This window comes from Protopterus annectens, chromosome 1.part0, assembly GCF_019279795.1.
Source record: "Protopterus annectens isolate FY-2018-M chromosome 1.part0, PAN1.0, whole genome shotgun sequence".
Taxonomy (NCBI): domain Eukaryota; kingdom Metazoa; phylum Chordata; order Ceratodontiformes; family Protopteridae; genus Protopterus; species Protopterus annectens.
Window position 1 is genome coordinate 116,881,987 of NC_056725.1, and position 18,437 is coordinate 116,900,423.

Consider the following 18,437-nt stretch of genomic DNA (forward strand, 5'->3'; position numbering starts at 1 on the left):
CTCCAGTCTAACCATCCCAAAACCCTAGGCTTTTTGGAACTCCATAAACTCACTCCTCAACTTAGGCTCCAAAAATAACCCCTGCCCAGACCCAAGTAAATATGACCTCAAATTAGCCTCACTATTCAAATCTTTCTTTATAGAGTCAATATCTGACCTAACAAAAACTTTTCCCAATAAGGACCCATCTCTCCTACATTCTACCTCATCTTAGTCCCCAAATAATTTTATCCCTATGTTTGAGCTTAAACCTGTCTCCAGTAAGTACATAAAAAAGACTTCTATCCAAACTTAAACCCTGCTCCAATGTACTTGACAACATCCCCTCTTCCTTTCTCAAGTCTGCTGCTGATGGTATAGCTCTCCCAATTAGTAACCTAATTAATAGATCCATAAAGGAATCCTATGTCCCTAAACTCTGGCATTCCACCTTTTTTCTTCCTCTCCACAAGGGAGGCAAAAACGCTAACATTTCAAACTTCCGCCCTATAGCTCTTCTCTCTCCAATCTCCAAAATCCTAGAAAAATACATCTGCCTCCAACTTATGTTTTTTCTGACTAAAAAACAACTTCTTACCCCTGCCCAACATGGCTTCCGACTAGGACATAGCACCAAAACAGCTCTATTCCCATTCTTAGAAACTGTCGATCAAGCCTGAGATTCTGGGAACTTAGTAGCCACAATGCTCCTAGATCTCTCTAAAGCATTTGATACTGTTTCCCATAAGTACCTTCTAAGTCACCTCTCAAACCTAAATCTCTCCCAAAACACACTTTCCTGGTTCTAAAGCTATCTATCAGACAGATCTCAGGCTGTAAAATGGAAAAAAGGCACCTCACTTTTCTTACCCCCTGCTACCAGAGTACCACAGGGGTCCATCCTCGGACCAATGCTGTTTAATATCTTTATCAATAACTTTCACTCTGCTTTTCCTAATGCCAAAGTCATCCAATATGCAGATGACTCTACACTTGTCTGCTCTACCTCTAACCTCCCTGAACTCCTATCTAAAACTCAGACTGCCTTCTCAACTACTGATATCTGTATGTGCCAAAATCACCTTTCGCTTAATGCTAACAAATCTAAAATACTACTATTCACACCCTCAAAATCTTTCTCTCTTAATAAAATCTCCTTCCAAGTCCTTAGCCAAAGCAACTCTCTGATCAAAGTTGTTCCCTTTGCCAAACTACTCGGTGTAACTATAGATGAACACCTCAAGTTCGACATCCATATTCAGCAAAATATAAAGAAAACCCACCAAAAACTAGGTATGCTGTACAGGAACAGCCACTTTCTCTCAGCTTCTACCAGGCAGACTCTGGCCTCCTCTTAACTCCTTCCTCTCTTCTGTATGGTGCCCCGCTACTAACTAACCTGTCCTCTTCTATCACTTCCAAACTTGAAAGCTGTTACAACAAAATTTCTAAATTTCCCACCAAAGCCAAACATTCCACTCATGACTGTGTTACCCTCCAATCCCTCAACTGGTTAGAATTCACAAATTACCTGGACTTCCTCCAGCTCACTACAGCACATAGACTAATATTTAATCCAACCAAATGCCCCACTCTAACTAACATCCTTCCCCCTTACACCCCAAATAGAACTCTCAGATCTGAACACCAAAACTTAATTACTGTCCACAAACCTAAACATCCTGCTGGACAAGTTTTCCTCTCCTTCAGTAAGAAATGGAACTCTCTCCCTTCCACTCTAAGGATAATGTCAAACACAAACAACTTCAAAACTCAGCTTTACACCTACCTCTCCTCCAAATGGAAATGTAACTGCATTCTCCCTACCTAGAACTCTTTAACAAAAGCCCCTGGGAGGGTATCCTCCTGATTTCCTAAGCATCTTATAGCTGGCTATAACCTTCTATAGCTAATTCCCATACGATCTCTCACACTCAATAAATACTGTAAATAGCTTTTGACTTTTGACTTTAACTGTGTGAATTTGTTAAATGTATCTGCACAATATTTTTCTACTATGGGCAATATTGCTCACGCTTTGTATGATTTGATTTGTACTTTTATTTTTATTGGACTGATAATCTGTTTCATGGAGCTTTTCTCCCCAGGCCTCCACTGACAATGGGCTCTCTGGGCCCAGTGGACTTCCACGGTAATCAAACTGGAAATAAATAAATAATAAAATAAATAATTCTCAATTAGTGAATATAATTTCCTTATCTTTTATTTTGGGCAGTGCGGTATCTCCTGCTCTAGTTATGTTCTTTTTATTATATTGTTTATTGTCTGTCATGATTAATTTGCTACCCCCAGATGCAGGAGCACATCCAGATGTTTTGTGTATAAAAACACTGATTCACATTTACATAAAATAAAAGGATTACTTAACAGCTGTGCTCAAAGAATTGTTTAATGTTGTTGTAACACCTGTTCTATAACAAGACAGTGCTTTAAGTCTATGCTTTTTAAAGATGTTCACTCATGTTAAGCATTCAAGCACCAATCAGGATGGAGCATCATTTTTTTTTATTTTTTTTTATGGCAACTTCATTTTACACTGCTACACTGCAACAAACTGCTGAAGCATATTAGAAAAGCCGGTCCCAGAGAACAAGAACTAAAAATATACTTTTTTACTTTCCAGGTCTCAGTGTTGTTGCTGCTTTTCCATGATGCCTTCAAACTTAGCTTAGACAACTGGATGGTAGATCATAAAGGTGGCTCTATCGTAAAGCACACATGGCATCTGATTGAATAGCCTTGTATTTCCTGTAATTCCTATTCTTTCCACAATGCAGTTTGGCACATATAAGAATCTGTTCTTCAATACTGCATGTGCAAACATGACATTAAGACGTTTACAGGGTAGGAAGTGCAACAATCCATGCTTACTGGTGAAGTTAGTTTATTCTTAAATGCTATACCATACAATATATTAGTAATATTTCTATGTGGGTTTCTTCTACTTTTGCTGAATTTTGCTGTAAACTAGTAATGAAGCTTGATGAAGAAGAAAAGTCATGGATCTCCTGGAAGACGACAACAGTCTGAGAAGAACTAATCGCCAGTACAGTTCCCCATTGGTGTAACTATAGCTAATATAGACATAACTGGCAATTCCAAAAAGGTGGGCTCAGTGGCAAAATAAAAGTAATAACTTGTATGCCCTGGGGATGTCACCTTAATGAAATGGTCGATTTTACAGCTCAAGCTTTATCCACAACCAGTGCTAAGAGACAAACTTCCCTTTTTTACCAAAATAAAGGCTTGTTTTGTAAAATTTGAGTTGTTTCTATTATTTAATATAATATTAAGGTGTTGAACATGCAAAATAATAGTTTTATGCAACAAGTACAGGAAATTTGGGAAGCATTTTTTTTCTAAAACCTAAGACATTTGCCATTTTTAGATTTTTTTTTTACAGTACACAAACTACCCAAACAGGGACTGTTCTGTGCAAAGGAAGACAGGCAGATGGAACACTAAAAGTGATATGGACAACTAACTATGGCAGATACAGCCCTCTCTCAAACAGTGCAGTGCAGTGTTTCTAGATACACTGATCTGATTTAATGACATCCCAAACTGACAATATTTTAGTAATAAATTTCATAAGGGTGCAGCACACTGCTCCTCAACCCCCAGTATGTTTTCTGTTTTACGTGGTGTATTATTTTATTATTATTATTATTATTATTATTATTACGGTGGTTTCATTTTCAGTGAATCATTTTTCTTTGCATATTATTTGTGGTTCTCTTTCTAGTACCTGTTCTCCGTAGTACTTGGCTAATTTCTCAAGTTATGTTCTTTCAGCACTAAGTATCTCAACATTTCAGGCTAATTTCTTGACCTCTTGACCTTCGGTATTTTATCACACACAAGTGAAGTATGAATTAGTTTATCTCTCCTCCCAGACATTCAGGAATGGTAACAGCACTGCCTCCACCCTTGAACTTATTCGCATAAATGAGGCCTTCAGAACCACTCAGACCTGGGTCATCTCTGACAATCTAGATGAGTTTTTCTGTCTACATTACTCTAGGCTGCTCTGCGTGCTAGTAATATACTCCTTCATCTTCCCCTTCCCACTCAGGTATGGACTAGGCATTATCACAAATGCCCTTACTCTGAATATATTGCTTCATTTTAACTGTGTGACTGGGACTAATTTGGGGCAAGTGACGCATAAAAGAAACTTTGTCCATCAGCTGTAAAGGTGAATGTGATCCAAGAAGCCCTGCCCAGGCTGGGTAAAATCGTTGGAAATGTCTTGACTTTGCAGACTACTATGGGATGACTGCTAACTCAGAGTACAGTAATGCTACCCTTTTACAGGTTGCTAAGGGAACAGATCCCATAGCAATGGAAACACTAGAAACAGATATACTTAGAAAGCATAAAGAACTCCAAACCTAATGAAGCATTGGGATATTATGATCATGACCTGACACCTTCTCTAGTCTCTAATGCATCTTCATGTGGTATAAGGGTGGGATCCAAATTATAATGCCTTGTCATGAGGAACAGACTATCTGTATATGCTTCTGAAAGTATTTTCTCAGCAGAGGAGAAACTCAAAAATTGAAAAGTAATATTTGCATTGATTTTAGAGTAAAAAAGTACCATCGGTACATTTAGAGTAGAAGATTCAGTGTGATTACAATTCTAAAACCTTGTGTTAAGTCTATTTGCAAAGCATAATAATCTGTCCACCATGACAGCAGCATGTATCCAGAAATGTGCTATAACATTTTCAGCTTGTGATCATCACAGCAGAGGGGAGTCTTTCTAGACCCCCCTGCTGTAATGATATAAATAGATATAAACTAAGGTAAAAGCAACCTTAAGAATGAGAGAGTATTTAAATACTCATATAAAACAATCCTTATAGCATCTCAAACCGCAGCTAGAACTACTTCAAAACTGTCAAACCTAACCTAAACACATATCACACAGCCAGTTAGGTAACAAATCCATTCAGATGTCTCTCACTGTAACATTTTCACTATTGAGGAGTTACAAACATTTTATTGCATATCAAATAACATTTAACAGCATGTGGTACCAATTAAATAACAATAAAAAGTAAGCTGGGAAACAGGAAAAAAGAAACAAACTTAAAGTCCACGTCTGAGCTGCCAGTGGTAACCTGAATTCACAGCATAGTGAAACAAGCAGTACAAATTGTGAAAAATAAGCATTACAATGTATAAAATGACATTTCAAAGTTTACAAAACAGATGACACAGACAGCATTCACAGTTAAGGCAGACGTCATCTTAAAAGAAAACAAAACAGTAGTTTTTGTATCAGGTTAGGTGGTCTGCCATCTATATATGTAATTTTTAACAGCCAGTTTAACTAATTTTTTAAAGAATCTGGCAAGCAAAATAGTCTTTCAAATCTGTTGACCTGAATACTTTCTAAACAATTGTACAAGCCCACAAATGCAATGAATGTACCCAGAAATAATATTTGTTTCTTTTCTAACCAGGTATTCAGCTTAGTCAGCAAAAAAAAAAAAAAAAAATTAATACATTGACAACAGTTAGTCAGACTAACACATATGACTGATAGAAGTGGGGGGGTTGTGTGTGGACACTGTAGTCTCATAGTGATATAGTAAACATCCTTTTTTCAGGTATATGAGTACAACTTCTAGTACAGACGGCCTTCCTAAGTGAAAGCTGTAACATTAAAGAGAATGACATTGAAAACTGGTTAGTAGATGTCCTGTGGTGACAGCGGAATGAGTTTGTGTTCATCTACTTGCTGAAGAATCACAGCTGCTTCGCAGCTGTCTAATGTTAATTCTAAGTAGAACACCGGGCTTAGAATGAGAGCAATTGTAGTTCTGTGTGAAGCAAAACATGTCACAAACAATATAATCATGGTCTACTATCTCTCTCTCTCTCTGTATATGTATATGTATATATATATATATTTATATACACATATGGTTTCACTTCAAAACGTCGAACACTCATAACATCTAATTTCAAAACAGTGAGACCATAAGATCGAAAATTCAAAACTTCTAAAACTCATAACATCGAATCTCACAACATTGAAAATGTATAAAATTGAGTAGTGTATCATCAAACATGTAAATGTTATAGTTTATTCTGTTAATCTGTATATAGTGTTTATTATGGCACTCTGTACGTGTTTTTAGGCCATACAGGTAAGTGATTTAGACATTATGTGTACATTCTTTATGGTGATCGCTATACAGTGGGGTTAGGAAATTAACTTTTTCGCACTGTAGTGCGATCTTGGAGTTGGTATATTATTTATATTTGCATTGTAGTTTTTGATCTTGTGAGATTCAATGTTATGAGTTTTAAATGTTTTGAATGTTCGATCTTATGGTCTCACTGTTTTGAAATTAGATGTTATGAGTTTTTGACATTCTGAAGTATGTGTGTGAATGTATATATATATATATATATATATATATATATATATATATATGTCTACCTGATAAGAATGAAAAGCAAAAATACAGACAACGAGAGCACCGACACCTGAAGACCGACAACGGAAATAATCGACAGTTTGAAATCCCGACGCTGAAAACACCAACATGCGAAACGAGCACGACTGTGTAAGTATGTGATAGTGATGGACTTTAGGGTTAGGGTGCAGGTAAGGTAAGTGTACATTAATGACGGATTTAAGGGTTAGGGTATGGGTAAGGTAAGTGTGCGTTAGTGACGGACTTTAGGGTTAGGGTGCAGGTAAGGTAAGTCTGCGATAGTGACAGACTTTAGGGTGAAGGTGCGGGTAAGGTAAGTGTGTTATAGTGATGAATCTTAGGGTTAGAGTTTGGGTTAAGGTGAATGCATAGACAGTTGTGTATGTAAGGTTTAGTGTAGGTTTGTAAGGTTTTTGGTATGCTTGTGTTGTGTGTGTGTTTTTTGGAACAGCAAATTTCTTTTGTTTTATTGACTGTCGGGATTGTGGTTTGTCAGACATGTGAACTTTCAGTTTTGTGGTGTCAGTGATCTCGTTGTCAGTGTTTTCGCTTGTCGGGCTTATCAGGTATTTATATATATATATATATATATATATATATATATATATATATATATATATATATATATGTGTGTGTGTGTTGTTGTGTCTTTCGGCTTATCCCGGTTAGGGGTCGCCACAGCGGAACTCCGGTCCGCTAATGTTTGGTAGTGGATTTTTACGTGCCGAGTTACCAGCCCTGATGCACAACCTTCAACAAAGGCACGCCCATTCATGCATGCCTCCACACAGGAGACGCTCTAGCTGAGAATCGAACGGGACAACTTCTTGCTGTGAGGCGACAACGCTACCGCAGCACCACTACCGCGGATTATATATATATATATATATATATATATATATATATATATATATATATAGACATAGTATACAGTGCCCTAAAGCGTATGTGTGTGCCATGCTTAATACATAAACTGAACATTAGCACAGTTCATGGACTTGGCTCACACTAAAGATATGCAGAGTACCTGCAGACCTACCCAGAAGTCAGCTTATTGGGTGAACAACTGAGACTCCTAGACTGACTGATACAGAACATGCACACTGTAAAACAAATAGGTAATTCATTTCCAAAGCTTGCAGTGATCACAGTATCAACTCCTCATAGTGCATGTGTTATAAGCTGCAGTTTTATATGTTGATATCTCCTTTTGAAGTATTTAGATATGGAACACAGAAACATCCCCTTTTGCAGACAACTGCAGTCTTCACATCAGTTAACCATGCTGACATACAAATATATATGCATTCATGAGGTACTCACTCATTTGAGTTAGTTGCACCACTAACATATATGATCCAAATTACATATGCACATTTTTACACACACACACACACACACACACACACACACACACACACACATAAATTTGCAAACCTGTACATACAACCACGCAAACACAGATTCACTCACTACCAAAGTCTTGTCACCTTGGGTCTTCAAAGAAAAAGGGGGGTCAGGAATTCTTTCCTATTAACTGTGTTGTGTAGCTCTTCCCACAGTACCTTAACATCTTGGCCCTCTGTGAATGGTGAAGCACAAAGCAGTATTCCTCATCCATTGTTATGGCAGGGGATAATGCATAAAGGTATCAGCCTTGTTTGCTTTGACAGAGTGCATTTCTGAATTCATGTAAATGCAAGGAACAGGTGCTTTGCAGTCTCCCAGTGGAGGGAAATGTGATGAATCACTGGGTTGTGACAGAGAGGAGATGTGGGTGTGTAAAAGCATGTTTTTATTGCCATGTGTTACAGACACATAATCCTTCTATTTTTATTTTCAAGGCACTTTCATTGCTGAGTAGCTGATGTTTTTGCTCAAGCATGTTATGTTAAGCACAGCATCAGCTTTGAGGTATGGTCCACTACATGTATTAGTGTGCTTGGTTCACAATTCCACTATCTTGTTGCTACTGCAAGTATAGAATGTGAGTCACTGGTTTATGAATGGCATACTATGAAGTCAACTCCCTCTTACATACCAACTACAAACCTGGCCCTCCTTCAGGCATGCAGTTAAGTAAGTGGTTATTTCATAGCACGCAAGCACCTTTATGAATCATGCAAGGTTTGGGTATGTGGTTTGTACTACACAAGAGTCCAGTGTGATTGCATGTCATATTTATGAATACCACCCAAATAACTAATTCTTATTCAACAGCAAAGCATGTGATTTCTGGGGATAGGACAAGGGGTGTGGTCTTTTACAAAATGTATCTTCCGAGGAAGTAACGAACACCTGCAGTTAGGCAGGATGTCACAAAACTAAACAGGTCTTCCCAACAACCTTGGTAACTGTTTTCGTGATGCTACAGTATACAAGTGTAAAACATAAGCATCATCAAAAAACCCATTTCAGGCACAATCTGGACAGTTCTACAGTTGTTTTATAACACAAGCATAAATGAAGTTCAGCACCTGCAGGTGTAATTACACAAAAGCAGATTATTTTCTGACGTACAACACCTGAGGTGTAATTATACAAAAGCAGGCCATTTTGTTATGTACAACAGCTGAGGTGTAATTACACAAAAGTAGATTATTTTGTGATGTACAGCACCTGAGGTAGTAATTACACAAAAGCAGATCATTTTGTGACGTACAACACCTGAGGTGTAATTACACAAAACCAGGCCATTTTGTAATGTACAACACATGAGGTGTAATTACACAAAAGCAGTTAATTTTGAGAAGTACAGCATCGACGTGGGGGGGGTCTATATTAGAACTGCGAAAGCCCGTTAAAGCGAATACATAAACGTCAACACATATTGCGAGAAAAGCGAGTACACCAAACGCCCGTAACTGCGAAATTCAAAATATCGAACCGGCATAGTTGGACAACTCCACCACTCGCTATATAATACCCACCCAAACAAAATAAATAAATCACATACATGCACTAACCGAAACCCTACTTCTAACCCTACACTAAACCTTACATACATTACTATCTTTGCACTTACCTTAACCCGCACCCTAACCCTAAGGACCGTAACTATCGCACACTTACCTTAATGAGCTATACCCAAACAAAATAAATAATCCACACACATACACTTAACAAAACCTTACTTCTAACCGATTCTATGCCGATTCAAGATTTTGAATTTCGCGGTTTCGGGCATTTGGTGTACTCGTGGTTCACGCAATATGTGTTGACATTTACGTATTCACTTAAACGGGCTTTCGCTGTTCTAATATAGACCCTCGAGGTGTGAGTAAGAAAAACGATAATTTCGTGATTAACAATGGCATGGCTACACGTAAAGCTAAAATATAAAGTAAAGAGCACTTAGTTATATTATTTACACTTTAAGTAGATTTTTTATTTAGGACTTGTCTAAGAACTAGATTAAGAATAATTATATATTCATGTAAAGCTAAACATATTAAGAGCACTTATTAGCTTTCTAAACACTTTAAGGTTACCTAAAACAAATGAAATTGCCTTTGAGGTTGGCTAAGAACATGAGTAGGAAGGTATGCTAGGAGTGTGGCTGGCAGTTATCTCTCTAACATTTACACCTGGCCTCATTATGTAGGTATTCAGGGAGGGTATTTTTAAATTCATTTACAGAATATAGTTCCCTAATTTCGGATGGAGTTTTGTTCCATAATGCAGGGCCTTAAATGGAGAAAACATGCTCTCCAAAAACTGTTTTAAGGAGGGGGGTATGTTAAGTAGGATAGTGTTGCCTTGAGAGTAAACAGGATCCCTAACAGGTAGCACTCTTATTGTTGAGCAGTAACCCTCATGTAGTATTTTGTACAAAAGAGTACCAAGAAGATCTTTGACTTACAGGGAGCCAAATGAAGCTCTGAAGGAGGTTGCAATGGTGAGCTTGAGGGCCTATTAGGAGGAGACATTTGCAGATTTTTTTTCTCAGTAGTCTGTAGTATTTGGATGTTGCACATGGAATGGAAGGAAAGAAGTGGCAACCCATATTCCAATTTAGGAAAGAGGACATTTTTGGCAAGGACAGTTCATGCAGCAGTATAGCAGAGTCTTAATTATGAAAGGACCTTATTAGTAATGTCGCCAGTATAAGCAGAGAAAATGAGTGTGGGGTCTAGGGTTAAATTCTAAATATTTATATCCTGACATGGCTTGAATAATACTGTTTTGATTATCAGTCATGATAATGCTATTAAGGTTTTTGTATTGGCAAAACTAATAGTTCCATTATAGAACATGTTAGAGAGCATAACTTATGCAATGCGTAAAAAAGCCTCTAAAAATGCATTAGCTAAGCATCAATTAGAGAAGGGAGATGATACACACTTTTTTAAGTTTATGGTAATTTAGTTTTTGCATGAAGGTTTGAGAATGGGTGATTGAAAATACAATGGAACAACATGGATTATAAACTTACAAGCTGATAATGGCTTTTGCTTAAATGACAAAGTCCCTTTTTTGAAAGCTTGTGACCTGCTTAAATGAAGTTTTCTGAATGAATTGTTACAATGTTACTTTACGTGGCAATTTTGTATCCTTTGTTCTGACTGATCTTCTGAACACCATGTGTTTTTTTTTATTGAATGTGCTTGAACGGTATTTAAATGTCTTTTGGTTTAATATGTTTATGGTCTGAAGAAGCACCATTTTTCCAGGCTTGAAAACGTTTATCTCAATTAAATTTTGCTATGCTTTTAGCTGTGTTTTGGTTCTTTTTTGGTTCATGCTTTAATGCTATTAAGTTGTGTTATTTTATGCACAGATGCAAATAGCATAACATTTTGGGGGTTAACCAAGAGTTTGTTACTTGCAGCCCAATTGCAAAGTTGAGGGCATGATTGTTGCAGCTCAGTCTGTAAGGTGAATGGGTATTTGGTGGATTCTAGTAAGAAAAAGTTCTCTGCATATACAGTGAGATCTTACTTGAGTAGGTCTTCAGTAAGGTTATTCATGAAAAACAAAAAGAGGACAAGTCTCAATACAAAGCCTTGATGAACTCCAGTATTCAGGGTACCTGATTTGGAGAGATTATTGTTTGAAGTAACTTGAAAGGTTCTTAACATAACTAACACTTAACATAATATTACAAAGTGGGTATAGAAAAAAGAGGATGTTAAGGCCAGTAAACCAATAAGTCAGTAACTGTATAAGAAATATATATAACTACACATAAATACATAAAGGGCACACATACTAACATGCACAAAGAACTATTTTATCTACAGTAATCTTACAATTAATCATATAAAAGGTACTTTTACACACAAACCAAAACTGCCATATAAACCCATAATCTATGTTATATCACAATAAGACTTCATGGTGTTATTTATTGACTGATAAAAGCATGCTCCCAGTGATAAAGGCTTCAGGGGTGTATTACAATCACGTAATAAACCACACATGTCTTATTCTCTACTTACCAAAGATTATTTCCAAGAAATTTTGGTGATTAGAACTGAGAGAAAATTATCACAAAGGGCCAAGCTTTGTAATGGAATATAGACCTCACATAATTGATGAGAACTTAAATGTTTATGAAAAGATTAAAAAGTTTTGGACTCTGTGTAAGAGAAAGGTTGTATCCTGTGGAGTAGAAGAGTTATTATTCACTGGAAAATGAGAAAAGCAGTACTGAAGAAATACATGATGGGGTTATAAATTGTTATACTAAAGATCCTGTCAAGAATATTTGGTGGCCAATACTAGGTGATGAAAATGTGTGCATTTGTAAGACCGTGGAATACTAAGAACATTTTCTTGCAATGGAAAAAGATCATTTGGCAGGAAGTGTTTATTGACTTGACCCGATGTTTTGAGTGGATAGAGCACCGAATGCTCCTTTGTAAAGTATGGGTTTTAACAATAATGTTGTGAGCTAGTTTAATATCTGTCTGGAGCTTAGAACCTTCAAAGTCAAGGTGATGGGGTACATTTTTCCACAGATGAAAGCATATTCACTTATCACAGCACCAAATGTCAGTGTTGGGACCAACATTTTCTCAATGTACAACAGTGACATTCAAACATCTGTAGATGCTGCCACAACAGCCAATGTGGGCAACATTATTTAATTTTTTTAATTATTTTTATTATTTAATATTTGTTTACCAGGAAAGTCTGACTGGGACATTGCCTGTTTTCAGTGGAAGCCAGGGGAGAAATGCTCCAGATGCATGTCTTTGGAATGTGGTAGGAATCTGGAGCACTTGGATGAAACCCAAGCGAATGCAGGGAGGACATGCGGAATCTGCACAGAAGGCACACCAGCTGAGAATCAAACCAGAGAACCTCTTGCTGTGAGGTGACAATGTTAACCACTGCAAAGATTAGACCAGTCCACCTAAAATATCCAGAGCTGCCTTCAAAATGACCTTACTGACCACTTAAAACTTAACAGTAACAAAACTACTGTCACATTATTTTGAATCCATCAGAAGATATCCAAAATCCAACCACTCACCCTTTTCAGATCAGCCAATACCCACGTTTTGTATGTCAAACAGTGTGAGTATCTAGGGATAACATTTGACCCTTATCTAACCTTCAAATAGCAAACCGATAATGGGACCAAAAGGTCAAAATCCAACTTAAGGCTTGTTATTCCATTTCAGATCTTCTTATCCCCTCACGTACATCGGTTTCTTGCAGTTAATATTCTAAAATCATGTCTGGAGCATGTAATCCCTCTAGTAATACTACGCCCTGCCCAAAACACTCACTCTGCGAATGTTAAGCAATAGTATTTGCAGATTTATCAGCCTTTCCCACAGTGTCAGCACCATTACTTCTCAAGCATGCAGTGCCAACTGGCTAGCAGTTAAAATCAGTTAACTTACTTAACAACAACTACTACCCCCCCCCCAGTATGTGTTAAATTAAAAATCAAATCCTCCCCCTTAAAGTTTATGGACTTGGTATCAACCATTCATGAAAGTCACTGGAGAGAAAAGCTTCTCCAAACTCACTCCTGTCTTCTGAAATCATCTCCTTTTCACTCTAAGAGACATAAAAAGCTACACTATCTTCAGATAGCAACCCAGGAAGCAGCACAAACAGTCCTGAGACTATATATATATATATATATATATATATATATATATATATATATATATATATATATATGTGTGTGTATATATATATATATATATATATATATATATATATATATATATAGGTGTACTACCAAAATGTGAAAAATAAAAACAATTTTTCACTTTTTAATTGAATTTAGGAAACCCACACAAATGCAAGGAGGTCATGCAGACTTTGCACAGAAGGCTCCCCAGCTGAAAATTGAACCAGAGAACCTCTTGCTGTGAGATGAAAACACTACCACTGTACTACTGCACCATCCAATAGAGCTCATCTATAACGCTCAAGTGGGGATTTATGTCAAATGCCTTGGTCAGGTTGAGGTAGGCAGTATGCAACATTTTGCTGTTGTATACTTTTGCCCTCATCCTTTCTCAAAGAAGTGCACTGTGTTGAATAAGCATGCCCAGCCCTTACAGAATCCAGACTGAGTTGAATCCATTGTCTGAAGATTAGCTCTGTCACCATTTTTCATATCCAGAATTATTCTTTCAATGGTTTTGCAATTGAGACTAATCAGGCTTATGGTCTGTGGATGGCTGTTGCAGTTCTCCATTTATTCATCATGAAGCCTGTTTGGAGGATCTAGTTGAATAGTGGTTCAAGGGGGGATCAATAACTCATGTTTCATGCTATTAAATGAGGCAACCTAGGATCTTATCATGACCCAGGAATATGGTGTTTTTGGCCTTGGAGACTGCTTTTAGGACCTGTTCCCAGTGATAGTTGGGGGAGTTATGCATGAGGGTATTTCTTGAGAGGTTGCTGATGGTGAACGTAGGGTAAATTTGGAGCTGAATTTATAGCCCAGATTAGTATAGGTGGCTCACCTCAAATATGGCTTTGGTAGACTTAATTAGTTCCCTGAGGGAGTTATTGCCTTGCTGGGCATTGCAGTTCCAATATTTGGACAAGATTTTCTCCCGTTTGTTATACATTTATTTATTTATTTATTTACATTTGTTTACTGGGAAAGTCCAACTGAGCCAGAAGCCCATTTTCAGCAGTGTCCCAGGGAGAAAAGCTCCACACAAATATAAGCAAAATGCAATAATTAGATAGTACAATATTATGCATATAATAAGATGCAGAATACACATCATCTAGTTAGTCTATACAAAGAAGTATTCATTACAGTTTTCTAGTAGATACAATTTCAAAAAGAAAAATAAAAGCATTTCAGTAAAGATCACTGTGAGAAAAATAAAATTATTACTGTGTACATATTAAATAATAATTATGAACAAATTAGATTTCCTATATATATATATATATATATATATATATATATATATATATATATATATATATATATATATATATGGGTCTATATTACATTGTCAAAAGCCGACAATATCTAATCTGATATTGTCGACACGACAATAGCGAATGCTTAGAATATCGAACATGTAAATGAAAATCTCCATAAGGGGAGATTTCTATTTACTTCAATGTAGTGCGGTCTTGGAGTTGGTGTATTTAAGTAGCAGGGGTGCAGGGGGTTCCCCCCCTGCCTATACCCTTTAGTTTTTTTTTTGTGTTTAAAAAAAGTGTTAAGGATGATTCGATGTTTTACTACTTCGATCAGTAGTGATAGATGTTTACTGATTCGAAGTAGTAAAACTTCGATAATCTGATATAGACCCATATAATATATATATATTTGAGTAGTAATAACACTGAGGAGACAGAGAAAATGAGGTAAGGAGTGGACAGGGTGTTGAGAGAGTTATAGCTATCTTCTCAGTCAAGTCTGGTGCAGGAGCAATGCCAGTTTTTGGATAGATGTTGCAATAGTAGTTGTTTGAAATTGGTAGATTCAGGTGAGTTTTGAAGGATGTGGGGTAGGGAGTTCCATAATTTGGCTATATGATTTGAGAATAGGGCTTTACTGTCAGTGTTGTTAGCTTTATTTACTGTCAGAAAGTTTCTGTCTACAGGTCTTGGCTTCTTGGACATGAGTAAGGAACAGCAAATTCCTTGAGGGATGGGCAGTTGTCCGGATGGAAGATGATATTGTGTGTGAATTAAGTTGGTAGAGATGGAGAAGGTTAGGTAGCTCGATCCAATTTAATTTATGTAGAACAATACAATGGTGGGTTTAGTGGTGAAAGTTGGCTGCGAAGCGGGCTATTTTCTTGTAGCAAGTTTCCGTTTTGGTTAAGTCTGATCTTTTTAGGTTGGTAAAGAGGGGGAAAGCATACTGGAGCATAGAGAGGAGGAAGGTTCTGGATATGGCTAGTCTGGTATTGTCAGTGAGGAATGGCTTGCTTCTGTACAGTCAGCCAAGTTTGACATTAATTTTCTTAATTATGGTTGCTCTGTGTTGGTCACATCTGAGTTTGTTGTCGATTGTCATGCCAAGGAGTTTTGTATGCTCAACTGGTTGGATGACTGTGTTGTTTGCTGAGAGAATGGTGAAAGAAGGGGTGGTCAGTGATTGTTTGCTACTCATAAATAGCATTAACTGTGTCTTTTTGGGATTGAAGATTAGTTGCGATTTACTTAGAATTGTTTCTATTTCATTAAAAGCTTGTTGGGCTACTATTTGGAGGTCTGGTAAGGTATCTGTTGAGCAGATTAAAGGTGAATCATCCACATACTGAACTACTTTAGCGTGCGTTGTGGATGAGGCTGGATCATTAAAAAAGATGGTGAAAAGAAGGGGCCCTAGTATGGATCCTTGGCAGACTCTGACTAAGACAGGCAGTTGTCTGTCAGAAAGATAGCTAAGGATCCAGGAGAAAGAAGGCTTTGGTGGGTTTAGTGAGGCAAGAGTATTAAGGAGTTTCAGATGGGTAACAGTGCTGAATACTTTTAACATGCCTAGGAAAATTGATGCTACTTGCTGGCTTGAATTTTTGAGTTGGTTGATGGTGTTAGAAAAATTAATTAGGGCTGTGGTGGTGCTGTGTTTCAGTCTGAAACCATGTTGGGAGGCAGATATAAGGTTATGAGACAGTAGGTATTGTAGCACTTGAGAATATATACATTTTTCCAGAATTTTGACACAGATGGAAAGGATGGTTATGGGTCTGTAATTGTTTAATTCTGCTGATGTTCCTCCTTTATGTAGAAGGGTGATATAGAAAATTTTCCATAATTTTGTGACATATTGTTCGGCTATAGACCTATTTACCAGAATGGAGATAGAGCTATGGCATCAGCTGAAAGTTTCAGGTACTCATTGGCGAGTTGGTCAGCTGCTAAGGAAGAAGGTTTCAGTTTTTCAACATTGTTCTTATGGTGTTAGTTGCGACAGGTTTGAGGCCAAAAGAGTTGTTGTTAGTTTTGACATTAGTGGAAGAGACTGTGGGGTGGAACTGTTCCCTGTAACTAAGGAGAGGATAGTGTTTATAAAGTAGGTGTTGATTTGTGAGGCAGTACTCATGCTTCCGTTACTGGTTTTTGGTACTGAGGTTGTAGCTTTACCTGGGTGGAGGAGAGAGTTAATTGCCTGCCAGAACTTTTTGGTATTGTTTTTATATTTGTTTTGCACAGCTGTATAACATTTTTTTGTCGAGTTTGAGGTTTTTTTTTTTTTTTGGATTGTGGAGCTGCTGGTATGCTGACAGAGTTTTATTGTCTTTAGTTTTCTGGTATTAATACCAGGTTTTGTCCCTTAGTTTCTGAAGTCTAAGGTTCCTTTTGATATCCAGGGCAATCTCTTATTTTTAACATGACATGTACAAGTTGGCGCTAAGCTATTTAGAATAGCTAGAAATGTGTCATTGAAGTATGTTATGGCCTGGTCAAGTTGGCGATGATGGAGTGGTGTCCAGTTACATTTATTGAGCATGTCTAAGAATGCTTTGTTGGAGAAGTTTTTGGTATTTGTTATGACTTTGTAAACTATGATTCTGTGTGGGTTGAGCTGATGACAGATTAAGTAGGTAGGTATATGGTCACTTAAATTATTTGGAAGAGATCAGGAGAGATAGTTGTGGGTGGGACTGTTAATAAGTGACCTGTCTAAGATAGATTCCCTTTTGCTATGTTTATCTATTCAAGTGGGAAACTGGAATGTTTGGGAGAAACCATGTAGATTTATGAAGGTGGAGGGGTTATTACCAGTGCAAGTATTCCAGTCTAATTTGAAGTTACCTTTGGTAATGGTTTCATGGGTGTAGGTTGAAGCTTTCCTGACTATGAGTTCCTCAATTGCAGTGGGAGTATTGTTAGGAGGTTTGTAAGTGGCTATTATGGTAATATTTTTCTTTGGGTTGATTCTGAGCCATGTTATTAAGACTTCAAAGTTATCATAAAGGTATTTTATGGGTAGGTAGTCTATACTTAGGTTATCTTTGTAGAAAATTGCAACCCTGCCTCCCTTCTTCCTGATCCTGTCTAACCTGTGTATGCAATAACCTTGTGGGAGTATGTCTGGGTCTCTTATATGGGGTGCTAGCCAAGTTTCTGTTGCTAAAAGAATGTCTGGTGAGTATTTTGCAATGACTGCATGAAAGTCTGTGATTTGTTAACTAGGTTTCCAAGGTTCATGTTAAGAATGAGGAGGTCTGATATTTTAATGTGAGGAAGGAGTGGAATGATAGGCATGATGGTATGTTGTGCAGTATGTAGCCCAGGATTGGGGTGTGTATCACCACTACAGTGTAGAATCTGTGATAATATACATGCATGTTTGCGTGACAGTTTGAAGAATATGTGAAGGTGTTTTCTGAAGTGGTTAGTGATATTGCTGATATCTACATGTTTCAAGTGGAAGTATGCAATAGGTGTGTATTTGTAGAGTTGGGAGGAGATGGCAAGGTCGGAAAGTGAGGAGTGGATGGTATTAGTATAGTATAGTGTGGGGTTATGGACATGTTGCATCTGTAGGTGAGTGTAGGATGTTAGATAGTAT